The 14,942-nt window shown below is 36.7% G+C and overlaps 1 protein-coding gene across 3 annotated transcripts in view; it reads right to left on the bottom strand.

Moving 5' to 3' along the window:
- The window catches only part of LOC141401285 (protein SCAI), a 51,644-nt gene extending 40,761 nt beyond the window's left edge, over window positions 1-10,883 (bottom strand). Inside the window, exons 1-2 of one of the 3 annotated variants that reach the window (XM_073981385.1) lie at window positions 10,370-10,878; window positions 9,710-10,228 (exon numbers count right to left, since the gene is read on the bottom strand). The gene's annotated coding sequence lies outside the window, so the exon portion shown is untranslated. Of the gene's footprint in view, window positions 1-9,709 lie in introns of all 3 variants that reach the window. The other 2 variants (XM_073981384.1, XM_073981382.1) reach the window with 2 other exon arrangements.
- Window positions 10,884-14,942: the final 4,059 nt, after the last annotated feature.

The raw sequence follows: 14,942 nt of genomic DNA, 5'->3' as shown, positions 1-14,942 counted from the left end.
CATCTATAGAGAGGAGACCTTCCAAAGGTCTTTTATGGACAGAAGGCCTTTCAAAAGTCTTCTATATATAGGAGACCTTCCAAAGGCCTTCTATAGACAGAAGACCTTCCAAAGGTCTTCTATAGATACAATACCTTCCACAGGTCTTCCCTAGACAGAAAACCTTCCAAAGGTCTTTTATAGACAGAAGACCTTTCACAAGTCATCTATAGAGAGAAGACCTTCCAATGGTCTTTTATAGACAGAAGGCCCTCCGAAGGTCTTCTATATACAGAAAGCCTTCCAAAGGTCTTCCATAGACAGAAGACCTTCCGCTAGTCATCTACAGAGAGAACAAGTAAGAAAAGTCTATAGTCGTACGGAGCCGACCATGGGATACCCTATACCACTATCCCTGGACAATCGCTCTCCACGGAACTTCTTTTCAATGATTGTGAAAATTTAATTATCAAATATCAGAGATGTAATGTATAATACTTATGACCAAAAACTCAAACTTTGTTTAAAATTTTGCGGGTTATTATTTTGACCTACAGTGCCGCTACAAAATTGGTTAAAATTTTGTTTTTGGTCCATTTCATCCCCTGAACATTTCACGATCATCACCAAAAACTAATCATTTCTATTCTGGCCCGAACCCAACCTCGTTAAAAAATTCGTTACAATCGGTCCATAATGGCGGCCTTAAGCTTGTTTACAATTTTTAATGGACGGACACACATCGCTAAATCGCTTTATCTCGTCGAGATATCAATTTTGGCATACCAAATAAGGGGTCTAGCACGAATATTTCCTGGTGTTACATAAACTTTTGGAGAGACAATATGTAGCATGGGATAAAAATGTGGTTCTCTACACAGAACCCATTATATATGAGGCAGTAGGCCCATTATCTAGCAAACACTTTATTGCAATTTACATCAGAGGAAAGGTCAGTAGTTTTTTTTCCATATATAGGCTACTTTGCGAAATATATATGTATGTCCTCAAGAAATTAAAATATCGACCAAAAATAAAATTTTTATATTTTTCATACAAAAGTAATGGTCAATTTCACCCGCTAAAGAATATCAGATCATCATTCAAGATTGTAGGCATCTTCATCGACCTATACTCTTACCCGGTGCAAAATTTCGTGACTATTGATGCATAATTGCGACTTCTAGCGAGTTTATTATTACACTACAAATAACGGAATATATTAGGCTGTAACTCTGTTATCTGATCATGCACACCAACATAATTGGCATCAATTGAAAGGTCAAGCGTTCCACTTTCAAGTATATCTCACTTGTCCGGAATTTCACTTCCAGGAATTAAGATATAAGCTGTATATTAAAAATTTTCACAATTTTCACACAAAAGTTTTGGTCCATTTAACCCTCTAAATATTATCCGATCGCCATCTCAAATTGCAAGCTTCTCCTTTGTGATATACTCTTACCTTATTTAAAATTACGCATTGATCGGACTATTATTGAGACCTACAGAGCAGCTACAAAATCTGATAAAAATTATGTTTTTGGTCCATTTCACCGGCTAAATATTTCACGATCATCAAATAAACTTATAATACCCTATTCCACATTGTGGTATAGGGTATAAATACCACCTCTAGGTCTTATATTGAAAGAAGATCTTATAAAGCTCTTTACGAACAGAAAAAATTGGGAAGTTCTTTTATAGACAGAGGATCTTCTAATATTATAGTTGAAATACAAAATTTTAAATGACGCTGTATGTAGCCGAATCTGCCTATTCGGTCCGAAAATGTGCCCAATATTTTAAAATAACCCAAAATTGGGTCGTACGGCAAAGCGATTGATAGCTATAGAGTGTGTAGAACATTTCAGGGATTCTATCTCGAGTAGTAGGAGCACTAAGAAGGTCTGCGGTTCAATCCCAGGCCAGAACATCAAAATTATCGATAATTGAATTATCAATATCGTAAGATACCCCCTTCGGGGATGTTGTGGGAACATATGTATGGTTTCGACCGATATTTGTAATATGTTTCCACAAGCATCTCAGAAGGGACAAAGAAAACCTTCTTTCATCTCAACGAATGCACCCCGATTTATATTAAGCCAACGATGTGGGACCTATGTAAATTTTATCGTCGAGTCTGAACAGCGTGTCCAATTGTAAAGAATTTGTTCGTGGCTGAAATACTACAGAAATGTCGCCAACAGTATACTGAGGGGTATTTTTACCACTGTTGAAAATGTGGTATTGTCTTGCCTGGGAATCGAGCCCGGGCATTCAGTATGCAAGGATCGTGTGCTTACTATTGCACCACAGTGGCACCTACAAGGGTTATCTGCTGTAAACAATTGGACCTTTGTGGAGGAAGAATGTACCGATTAAGATTGTCTTTCATGTTGATAACGGTTGGAAGAAATAGTACAATGTGAAATGATAGGACCAAATTGGCTACACATTTCGAGAGTTATAGATTTTAGGCCATTGTCTCAGAAAGTTTTAACTCGTTGTAACTAGAACCGTAAGAACTACTTACAGTAAATTTGGAATATGAAAATGTTTCAATTTTTTTAGTGAAGGTATCCGAAAGGAATTGACCGTTGTAGTCTATCTTCGAATTTATTTAATTTTATTTATTTGAACTTACAGACAAACATGTGAATTAGGATTAAAGTTCAAAAGTGTTGCGTAGGAGGTACTTGAACGAATAGACTGACATAGTCCATTATGAAAGCGGATCTTATTTTGGGAGTCATATCTTTTCGATAGATATCGCTCCCACTAGTCATTTCAGTGGGCCATCGTGCAACTTTTGGACCAGTATGCCAGGAAGCATGAACTTGCCCTCGGAAAACATAATATCGCTGTAAACAGGACCACAACGAATAGCATCGGTATACATTTTCAAAGGGTCTTCGAAGAAACCCTAAACTGCACTTAAACAAAAATGTTGAACTTTTGCAGGGAAAGTACCTTAAGGAGAGGACCATTTTTTGAAACTAAGTTTGGATAAAATATGTCGAAGACCAAATTTCCGACCTATTTCCGGGGGAGGTACCTGTAGAAGTGGACCGAACTTAAACTAAATTACAACAAAATATTACTTACTTACTTACTTAGCTGGCCCATTACAGAACATTTGTTCTATAGGCCGAACTAAGAAGAGATCTCCATTCCTCTCTATTTGTTGCTTTGCACACTGGAATACCGCGCCTTGTCATCTCATCATCCACTTGTTTGCGCTATCTATTCCTTGGCCTGCCAATTCTGCGTGCACCGCCAAGCGGTCCGTATTTATACGCCTTTTTAGCGGGTTCATCATCGCTCATTCTTATGATATGGCCTAGCCAACGCAATCGCTGCATCACGATACGTTTAACAATATTGATGTCGTTGTATAGCAGATACAGCTCGTGGTTCATGCGACGTCGATATTCACCGTCAACGCAGATTGGTCCGTAGATCTTTCGAAGAATTTTTCTCTCAAACACACCAAGCACTGCCATGTCTGCTTGCGCAAGTACCCAGGCTTCGGAGCCATACATCAGCACGGGTAGTATCAGTGTTTTGTAGAGCGTTATTTTTGTTTGACGAGATGTGGCTTTGTTTTTAAACTGCTTACTTAATCCAAAGTAGCATCTGTTGGCCAATACAATTCTTCTTTTTATTTCACAACTGATGTCGTTTGTTGTGTTGACGGAGGTGCCGAGGTAGACGAAGTCTTTTACTACCTCAATATTATAGGAACCAACTTCCACAGTCGGTCCGAGCTCAATGGACGCATTGCGCGTCGACACCATCAACTTGGTCTTCTCACCGTTTACCGCCAGACCCACTTTAGCAGATTCTCCTTCGACCTTTATAAAGGTATCAGTTACTTCTTTTACTGATCGACCCATGATGTCTATATCATCAGCATAAGCAAGTAACATGTGACTGTTGGTGTAGATTGTGCCACTTCTTTTGACGTTTGCCTCTCGTATAACCTTTTCTAGCAGGATGTTGAAGAGGTCACACGAAAGGCTGTCTCCTTGTCTGAAACCTCTTTTGGTACCAAACTCTTCGGAGAGGTTCTTTCCTATTTTAACTGAGGACCTCGTGTCAGTTAAAGTCATTTTAGAAAGCCGGATGAGCTTTGCGGGAATACCAAATTCAGACATGGCTTGGAATACCTTTGAGCGCAGCGGACTGTCGAAGGCTGCTTTATAATCGACAAAAAGGTGGTAGGTGTCGATCTGCATCTCTTGGGTCTTCTCCAGGATTTGCCGCAGGGTAAATATCTGGTCAATGGTGGACTTGCCAGGTCTAAAGCCGCATTGGTATGGTCCAATAATCTTGTTGACCATTGGCTTTAGTCGTTCGCACAATATCCCTGACACGATCTTGTAGGCAATAGGGAGTAGACTTATGCCCCTATAGTTAGAGCATACAGTCTTATCTCCCTTCTTGTGGACGGGGCACAGCAAACAGCAAACAACAAAATATTACGAATTCCAAATGTTGGACCGAATCGGCAGATCCGTCCGAGAGTTATCTTGCTTTAGTCCCATTGGCATAGGACCTGTGGTATCCATGTAAAATCGTGAAAACCTAAAAACCCCCTAAAATTGTGAACTTTAACCGCGATTTATTTGAAAAGCCCTCCGACAATTTTTTTTTAGTTTTTTGATTTTTTTCATCTATGTACATTGTGGTTTCAGAATCTGCAAAAACTTCCAAGGTGTAAGCTCCTTTCATTTAAAGTTGTTTAAGGCGCACCGTGTGTATGTGTGTAGATTCTAACACCAGCATTTTGTTGAGGCACATTGTTGGCTGTTAAGCCAAAATATTCTGGGTACGAAAACGATGTTACTGGTTCCGCTAGTTCCTATGTAGGGCACAGTACGCCTGAACCAACTTTAAATGGAAGGCGCTTACATGTGGGAAGGTTTTGCGGATTCTCAAACTACAATGTTCATAGATGAGAAAAATAAAAAAAATCGCCGGCGTTTTTTAAATAAATCGGAATTGAAGTTCACATTTTTAGATTTTCACGTAAGTCATGTCGAAATGGGATACGAGAAGAAATTGTAGTTGTGAAAATTCTCTACTAGATTGACCTTTATAATATTTTCGTACATTTTACCATTTTTGAGATGTAGAAGTTCAAATTGGGACAATAAAACAATGTCATTGCGGTAAAAGTTCACATTTTTCGGTTTATTTTCGGTTTTAGCGATCTTGCTTGAAAACCGCAAGTCCTATCGAAATAGCGATAAAGGAAATGTTGTAGCTGTGAAAATTCTCTTGAAGATTGACCTTAATGACATGTTCCTAGGTTTTACCATTTTTGAGATATAGAAGTTCAGGTCACGTTTTTAGGTTTTTATACCCTCAGCCTTTAGGCTAGAAGGGGTATATACACTTTGATACGACCGAAAATGTGCCTCATCGAAATAACGGTTTTAGACCCCAAGTATGTTTGGACGAAATTCGTTTCAGACAATTTGGAGTCGATTTAGCTGATTTCGAACCAAACCGATTCGAACCAAATTTTGGGTATCGTAATATTTTGTCCAAAATTAGTTTAAGTTCGAAGATGGGCCATATCGGTCCACTCCTACGGGTACCTCCCCACAAAAGTTAAAAAATTTTCCGTAAAATGGTGTGCGCGATAACTCTTGAAACGAGCAATCGATTTGGTAAAAAGTTTGCACATCGTGTTACTCCTTTCAGTTATAGATCTGGTTCGTATATGGACTATAATGGTCCACTCCTTCGGGTACCTCCCACACAAAATTCGGATAAACTGAAGTTTAAGAGCTCCTCTCGGATCGTTTTGAATTTTTTTCAGTAGGTTGCGGCTACCTTTACGACTTTTAAATTTCTTTCTTGCGCAAGTCCATACTTTCTGAGATATTGGCCTAAAAGCTCTAAGAAATCCTGACGGCACCAACCAAAATGGCAAACCCACAAGATAATTCTCGCAGGGAGTTTCTGATTGGTGCAGACTTTGCACATCATATTATTTCATCCAGTCATGTATCAGGTTGGAATATGGACTATATCGACCCACTCCTTCGGGTACCTCCCACACAAAATTCAAAAAGAGTGAAGTTTAAGAGCTCCTCTCGCATCGTTTTGATTCTTTTTTCAGTAGGTTATTCTAGCGGTCTTATTTACAACGGTAATTTTTTTCTGGGTTCCAACGTGGTGCAATGGTATGCACTCCCGACTTGCACGCTGAAGGTCGTGGGTTCGATTCCCCGGCCAGGCAACATCAAAAATTTCAACGGTAGCAAATTACCCCTCAGTAATATTGGCGATATTTCCTGAGAATTTCAGCCATGTAAAACTTCTCTACAAGTGGTGTCTTATGACACGCCGTTCGGACTCGGCGATAAACTGTAGGTCCCATATCATTGAGCTAATATGAATCGGGGTGCACTCATTGATATGAGAGAAGTCTCCTTGGTCCCGTATGGGATGTTTGTGGAACAATTATTATTATTATTACATTTTTTCCGCAGTAAGTCAATACTTCCTCAAATAATGGCCCAAAAGCTCCAAAACCCTTCAGGCACATACTAAAATGGCTATTGTGCCAGATGACTCTACAACTTTTCAAAAATAAGAAGAGATTTTAAAGCAAACTCGTGATAAAAAATCAATATATTTTATATACGGCATAATTTTTCCGTTTGGTTTTGTTGTTGTTGTTTTTTTTTTTGGTCACTGACTGAGGGTATATCTCCGTCAGCATAGCTGACTGATACTTTCTTACTTGTTTTGTTAGGTTTTGACGATTTTGCTTGAAAACGGTTAGTCTTATCGAAATGGGACTAGAGAAAAATCTAATAGCTGTGAAAATTCTCTACAAGATTCATTGCCTTTTGTAATTTTTCCTAGGTTGTACCATTTTTGAGATATATAAGTTTAACATGGGAAACTGCAGTCATGGCATTGTTTTGTAAGGAGACAATACAGTCAGTTCATTGTCCCAATTTGAACTTCTATATCTCAAGAATGGTAAAACCTACGAAAATATCACTAAGGACAATCTTGTGGAGAATTTTCACTGCTAAAATATTTTCTTGAGTTCCATTTTGACAGAACTTGCGCTTTCAAAAAAAAAGTGAAAACCTAAATACCCCTAAAATGTGAATTTTGACCGCGATTTATTTAGAAAGCCCTCCTGAAATTTGTTTTTGTGAGAGTTTTATTTAATTGACTTAATAGAGCTAACATGACCTAAGGAGTTTTGTATTGAAAAAGAAATATCTAGCGAAGTCCACACACATCCTAAAATTTGCTACGATCGTTTCGCTGGTGGTTTAATTTAGCGCATCAGGCATATTTAGGTGTGGTGCTAGTTTGTTTTTGGATTTTTCTCTTCTTTTGTAGTTTCAGAATCCGCAAAAACTTCGCAGGTATAAGCACCTTTCATTTAAAGTTGGTTCAGGAGCACCGTGGGGCATAGCCAATAATTTTTAAACCCTCCACCATATGGAGGGTATAATTAAATTTGTCATTCCGTTTGTAACACATCGAAATATTCGCCAGAGACCCTATAAAGTATATATATTATTGATCAGCATAAAATTCTATGTCGTCTGTCTGTCCGTCCATCCGTCCGTCTGTCTGTTGAAATCAAGATACAGCTCGCAATTTTAAAGATAGAGAGTCAAAATTTGGTACAGAAGGTTTTATTACTTGCAGGATGGTTGGTATTGAAAATGGGATATATCGGTCCACGTTTCGATATAGCCCCCATAGAACGGTACCTCCCGATTTTCGGTATTTTTAAGGGTTTAGCTTCATTATCATACCAAAAGGCTGAAATTTAGTACGTTGTCTTCTTTAGGGGTATAAAACTTTCCCCCAGAATTTTGTCGGTATCGGTCTACACCTTCATATAGCCCCCATAGAACGGTACCTCCCGATTTTCGGTATTTTGAAAGTTTTAGCTTTATTATCACACCGAAATGGCTGAAATTTGCTACTTAGTCTACGTTGGTGGTATAAAACTTTCCCCCAGAACATTGTTGGTATCGGTCCATGCTTCATAGAACGGTACCTCCCGATTTTCGGTATTTTGGACGTTGTGGCCTCAATATTCCACCAAAATGGCTGAAATTTGGTATTTAGTCTTCAATGTGATATAAAACTGTTCGCCAGAAATATGTCTGTACAGGTCCATGCTTTCATATTGCCCCATTTCTGACTAAAATTCATCGGTATAGGTCCACGTTTCGATATAGCCCCCATAGAACGGTACCTCCGGATTTTCGTAATACTGAAGATTGTGACGTCAATATCCAACCGAAATGGCTGAAATTCGTTATTTTGTCTTCCAAGAGTTATAAAATATTCCAGAAGAGTATTATCAGTATTGGTCCACGTCTTCCTATATCCCCATAGAAGCATACTTCTTGATTTTCGGTATTTTTTAAGTTTTAGCCACATTCTCTTAACGAAATATAGGAAATTTGGTATTTAGTCTTCTTTGAGTCCAAAAAGCTTTCCGTCAGAAATTTGTCGGTATAGATCGACGTTTTTGAAATAGCCCCCATAGAATGGTGTCTCACATTGTTTTACCGAAATTGCTGAAATTTAGTATTAAGTCTTCTTCATACACGAAAGGAAACTAATTATTCCATTTTACTTCAATACAACTTGTGGTGGAGGGTATAACAAGTTCGGCCCGGCCCAACTTAACGCCGTTCTTACTTGTTTTCATTTGTCATTCATATTTATTGGGCATCATATTTGTTTGGCATTTGTGGCCAAACTGTGCACCGTAGTGTTCAATATTTCGTAAAAGATTATGATTTGTTATTAAAATAACCGGCATTACCATTACCTTTACTAAATATGTAATTGTTTGGCATTTATGGCCAAACTGTGCACCGTAGTTGCCATCATAGTCCCAATACTTCGTTAAAGATTATGATTTGTTATTAAAATATCCGGCATTCATTACCTGTATTTAATCCTAATATATTTTCAATTCCTCCTTAACCTTTTGGCAAAATTGATTTCAATCCCCTCCCCTTTCCCGAAATATTAGTTCTTCTTGTTTGTTTCCAAGCCAAAAAAAATTTAAAATAGGTCCGAATCATAATCGACCAGGCTAACAGCAGAAGATGTTGAACTTCCTTTCTTTCTCTGCTGTGACATAGTCACAGTCATTCATCTATACACAGCCGTACAAAAACAAATACGCCAACAAAGATTTGTGGGCTAAGGAAGAACAAAAAAGGAATGAACGAAGCAAAAAAAACGTCCGGGTCCTTGGGTAAGGGGAAGAAAGGACATGTGCTCGCTAGTTGTTGTTTGTGTTAGTGGTGGTGGTGGATGAATGGTTGATTGGTTGGAGTTGTAACCAGTAACACCACCACCACCATCATCACAAGCAGCTGAATAACTCACTCTACACAACATTGATTTCGACAGCCGGTAATGCGCACTGTGACGCAGAAAAAAATCACAACAAAAGGAGTCAAAAGGAACGATTGTGACTATTATAAAAATGTAACAATGTAAGTGATTGTGTGTCTGTGTGTCTGTTTATGTATGACATAGATGGAACCACAAATGCATTGCCAAAAAAATCCGAAAAAAACACATTTCCTCTATGCCGTCTGATAAGACAATTCGTTGCAGTTTGATATTTCAAAATTTCCTTTGCCTTGTCAAATTTTTCACAAACGAATCAGGGGGCGGGTGGGCCAAAACGCTTGCTTACCTGTTTAGACCACAGTAGACCATGGTGTATTTGGCGTAGTTTCTATCAATGAAACTCCTTTTGTGGGTTTGGGGTTTCTGCGTTTATCTTTGTGGATGCGGATTTTATAAAAAAGATGGGCTGTTCTTCTTCGTCTAGTTGTAGTAGCTAATTTTGTAAATTGATATCATTGCGGAAACGGAAGTATGCCTGTCTTTGAAAATCAATTTCCAATTGATCCTTGGTAAGAAGGTAGGCTTGGTTGTAAATTTATTTTTTGTTGGTACGGATTCTGTGTTTCTTTTCCGATGTGCGTGAATTTGTTGGAGACTTTTTTTCTCGTTGGTGCCTGTGGACAGAGATTTCTTTGTGGGTTAAAACAAAACAAAAATCAGGCTGGGCTTTTCCGTTTAATATTACTTCCGCTGGTTTGTAACTTTACACTAAAAAAATAACCATATTTTTTCTACTTGTGTTTTGTTGTTATACTCTTTTTTTGATACTTCTTATTTGAGATAATTTTTTAAACTATTTCTTGCACTAGAAATATGAATTTTTTTCTTCTTCACTTTCAAAATAACGAAACCAATGATATTTTTGTTGTGTTTTGTTGTATTTCGGTGTTTGATTTATTTTCGTGGTTGAAAATTTTGTTAACGGGGAAAATTTTCATTGAATTACTTCATTATGTTTCACTTTGACGTTTTCACTGCTGCTTCTTCTTCTTCTTGTTCACTTTTCGCCAACTTCCCCCCGTACGTTAAAGGCTCGGACTCTGGATGGTTAGCTGACTGGCAGTCAGGCAGACTGGAGTCGTCGTGGATATATGTACTGGGTTTTTTTGTTTCACCGTTCCGCCGTGTTTCTTCTTCTTCTGCACGACATCGACAACGACGACGACGACAACTTTGACTACGACAGCGATTACATTTAACCTGGCATATGCTTTTTTATTGGATTTCTATTCTAATTTGCCGGTTGATATTTTTCCGTTTTCTGAACACAACACGAACTTATTTTGCCAAAATTTTATTTAGCTTTCGTAGATCGGCACTTTAATGACACATTGATGGGATTTTATGATAATCTAAACTAGTTTTTCTAAGTGATATTTTAATTTTTTTCGTGATTTCGTTTTTTTGAAGTTACGTTCTTACGTCTACGTGCAGTCAAATGTATTGAGTTTCTCTGGCTCAGGTCTTTTTTCTCCCCCTTAACTTATTTCGCTTCACTTAGGGGTGGTTTATCGATTTCCTTTTTACTCACTTTTGTTAGTTGTTATAATGGGGTGTAGGTGTCGCTCTAAAGTGTTACGATGTGGTAACTCTTTGTGTAGTTTGTCTAACAATTAGGTTAGTTCGAATACAATTTATTGTGAAATACGTTCTTGTTGAGTAAAAATTAAAAAAAAATAAATCTGAATACACATACATTTTGTTAAAGTACATATAACAAGATTATGTTAAACATATTCTCAAGTAGAAATTTACCATACATTTTATTGCCCTTGTGTATGAATTCCGAACTGCGTTGCCAACATCTTGTACATATCAAACAAAACATAACAGGGTGATTCGGTTGGGTGAAAATTAAATTTCGCAGAGAAACAAACTAGGGATAGGCAAGTCGATTTTCGAGTAAGTCCCGGTCCACACTAGAGTGATTTCATTGAAAAAAATGCATGAAATTATGCGTCTCTAGATCATAGCCGACCAAGAAGAGCGAGCGCTTAAATTGTTTATGTGTGGGTAAAATTACACTGACAGAACAGAACAGGGTGATGATTTTCATATTGAGTATGTAATGAAAAACACAGGAAAAAAGTTGTCACGGCGTGTTAGCGTTCAGAGCCAAACATAGTGGTGGGTGTGTGGGTTCGAATCGTTGGCTTTCCTTTTTCATTTGCATTATAGAAAATAAAAAAGCTCGATTAATAAATTAAAAAAATTAATACTAAAAATGATCTTCGCCTAAAAGGGCAAAATTTTCAAATAGAAAATATATATTGTTGGCGCGTTCGCTTTGTATGACTAAAATTAAAAATAATATGAAGTGAATCAGAGTCAAAAGTATCCACTTCAGTTTCTTTTATTAAAACTTGCTAAAAGTTGATTAATGATTGCGATTTCGTTCTTTTTATATTTGTACATTAGGGTCTTAACTTAAATATAATAAAATAAAATTAACGAAATTCGGGTAAATTTAGATAAAAAATAAAAATTGTTAAACAACATCGATTTCAACCGCACAGTGAAAATTATCAACTCATATTATTTTTTTCGCACATTTCCCGTCATTAAATGATATTTTGTATGCGTATTATAATGACGCCTAAGGTAAGATGGATATATGTACATTTTTTATTGTTGCATTGCAGACGAGGCATTCTGCGTCATTAAAAATATTAATACAAAACAAAAAATCATTTTCAAATTCTTCCCTCCACATATTTGCTGTACAACTGCAAAATCTTTTCAGTGTACCCAAAAAAAAAAAAACAAATAAAGCGGCATCAACCTGCTTGCATGACATTCAGTACAAAACTGAAGTAAAAAAATCAAAACATTTGCTCTCTTACTTTGCGTTCGGGTCGCGTGTGTGTGATTTGCCGAAAAACTTCGTAACCAAATCAATACCCACGAACGGGTTTGATCTAGAGCAATGGTGGGCAAATTGCGAGAGACTCATGTATTTTTTACACTTTTGTGTATGAGGTCGAGCATTTCTGCCCAACAGTGATCTAGAGCAAACCCGTTCAATATGAAAATCATCACCCTGTTCTGTTCTGTCAGTGTAATTTTACCCACACATAAACAATTTAAGCGCTCGCTCTTCTTGGTCGGCTATGCTCTAGATCGACCTCCATGGTAGAGTAAAATCATAAAATTGCTGTAGTGGGGAATTCGATTTAAGAACACCTAATTTCATGAAATTTTTTAATGAAATAGTGTGGACAGGGATTAATCGATTTCTCGATTTTTTGATTTGAAGAATCTAAAAATCGTAGTCGACTTTTGACTTCATAGAAAATCGAAAGATCGATTTTCTATTACGATTTTTAGATTTTTGTAGTGGAAATCGAAAGATCAATTCTGTTTTGACTTTTTGATGTACTACGAAAATGAAATATAAGAGCAGTACACATTGTCAGTTTTGAATGTCGATATTTCGCACTTATCGATAACTGTCCAACCGTCCAACAACCACAAAACATTTTGTGGTTGCATGATGAATGACAAAAATGAACGGCCACACTAGCAAGCGCCAACAAAGCTGTCATTCAAAACTGGCAATGTGTACTCAGCTATACACATTACATTGGTAAGAGCAAGACAACAATATTATATTAGCTTTGTTCCTTTACTTTTTTTAATGGTAAAAGTGCTAAAAGAGAAAACTGTCAGAATTGCTCTCTCATGACCAATTTTACAAGAAAAGTAAAGGGACGAAAGAATGGTATATCTGGTAGCAATGTCAAAAAGAAACATACAAATTCAATTTTCTTCTTTTATTTCACAGTTCGCCTTTTTCTTCTGTTTTTCGTTAATTTTTTCTTCATTGTGAAATAATCGTCAAACAAATGTCGAAAAATCAGTTCTACCATTTTTTACCTGTAGAAATTTTTCTGGTAGCCTGTGGTAGAAGAGAAAGGCATATGTGCTATCTCACTCTCTTAAAAATTCCTGCCAGTTTTACCACTTTTTGGGGTTAAGTTGCAGGTTAAAAATGGTAACAAATGTTAAAAATGGTAACCACAGGTAAGTAAAGGAACACAGCTATTTTTTGTTGTAGTTATGAACAAAGTTAATCAAAGTAAGCCAAGCAAAGGTTTATTGTTTTTCACCTTTATTGAATAATTTTAACTAATTTCTGCGAATAAGAAAAACATAATTAACAGCCTGTTTCACTATGTCGAACAAAAATGAAAGCGAAAGAAAAACAATTAAACTCGTGTATGATTTTTAAATTTTGTAGTTGTTTTAAAGCAAACACGAAGTCAATATAGCCATGAAAACCAAAGTTTAGGCGTTTTTCGTTCGCAATTATTTTCTTTCGACATAGTGAAATAGGCCCTAAATTGCACTCAAATATCTACAAAAATCGAATTTCAAAAGAAAATTGGAAATAATATTTATTTTCCGGAATATATCAAACAAAATAGGAAAGCAACCTACTCCATATAGCAGTGTTAAACGCGATGCATTGTGCACATTTCAACGTTGGGAGTTATCTCGATCGAACGATTCTTTTCTAAGTAAACATCAAAAGATCAATTTTTGAGTTCTAAGTAAGAATCGGAAGATCGAAAGATCGATTTTTGAGTTCTAAGTAAAAATCAAAATATCGAAAAGTCGACTTTTGCTTGGTAATATATATCCCTAAAACAAAATTAGAACTATCACGGTGCTCTCGAACCAACTTTAAATGGAATGTGCGTACACCTGGAAAGTTTTTGCGGATTCTAAAATTACAATGTTCATAGACGAGAAAAATCGAAAAACCAAAAAAATCGCCGGAGGACTTTTTTAATTAATCGCGATCAAAGTTTACATTTTTAGGGTTTTTTTCAGGTTTTCACGATTTTGCTTGGAAACCGCATGTCCTATAGAAACAAGATTGGAGAAAATTTTGTAGCTGTGAAAATTCTCTACAAGATTGTACTTTATGATATAAAATTATTAGCATTAGATAGAAATAGATTTCATAATTTTGTTCTGGCCCTATGCTCCTTATACGAGTTTAAAGGAATAAATATAAGATTTTCTCTAGTCCCATTTCGATAAGACTTACCGTTTTTAAGCAACTCGTGAAAGCCTAGAAAAAAACCTACAAATGTGACCCGAACTTTTATATCTTAAAAATGGTAAAACCTACGAACTAATTATAACGGCCAATCCTCTATAGAATTTTCACAGCTACAACATTTTCTTTAGAACTATCACGGTGCTCTCGAACCAACTTTAAATGGAATGTGCGTACACCTGGAAAGTTTTTGCAGATTCTAAAATTACAATGTTCATAGACGAGAAAAATCGAAAAACCAAAAAAATCGCCGGAGGACTTTTTTAATTAATCGCGATCAAAGTTCACATTTTTAGGGTTTTTTTTCAGGTTTTCACGATTTTGCTTGGAAACCGCATGTCCTATAGAAACAAGATTGGAGAAAATTTTGCAGCTGTGAAAATTCTCTACAAGATTGTACTTTATGATATTTTCGTAGATTTTACCATTTTTGTGTTATAGAAGAAGAAAT

Source organism: Musca autumnalis, unplaced genomic scaffold (genome assembly GCF_047663935.1).
Source record: "Musca autumnalis isolate F117 unplaced genomic scaffold, ASM4766393v1 scaffold_4, whole genome shotgun sequence".
Lineage (NCBI taxonomy): Eukaryota > Metazoa > Arthropoda > Insecta > Diptera > Muscidae > Musca > Musca autumnalis.
Note: the sequence above shows the minus strand (reverse complement) of the source record. Positions and strands in the feature narration are given on the sequence as shown.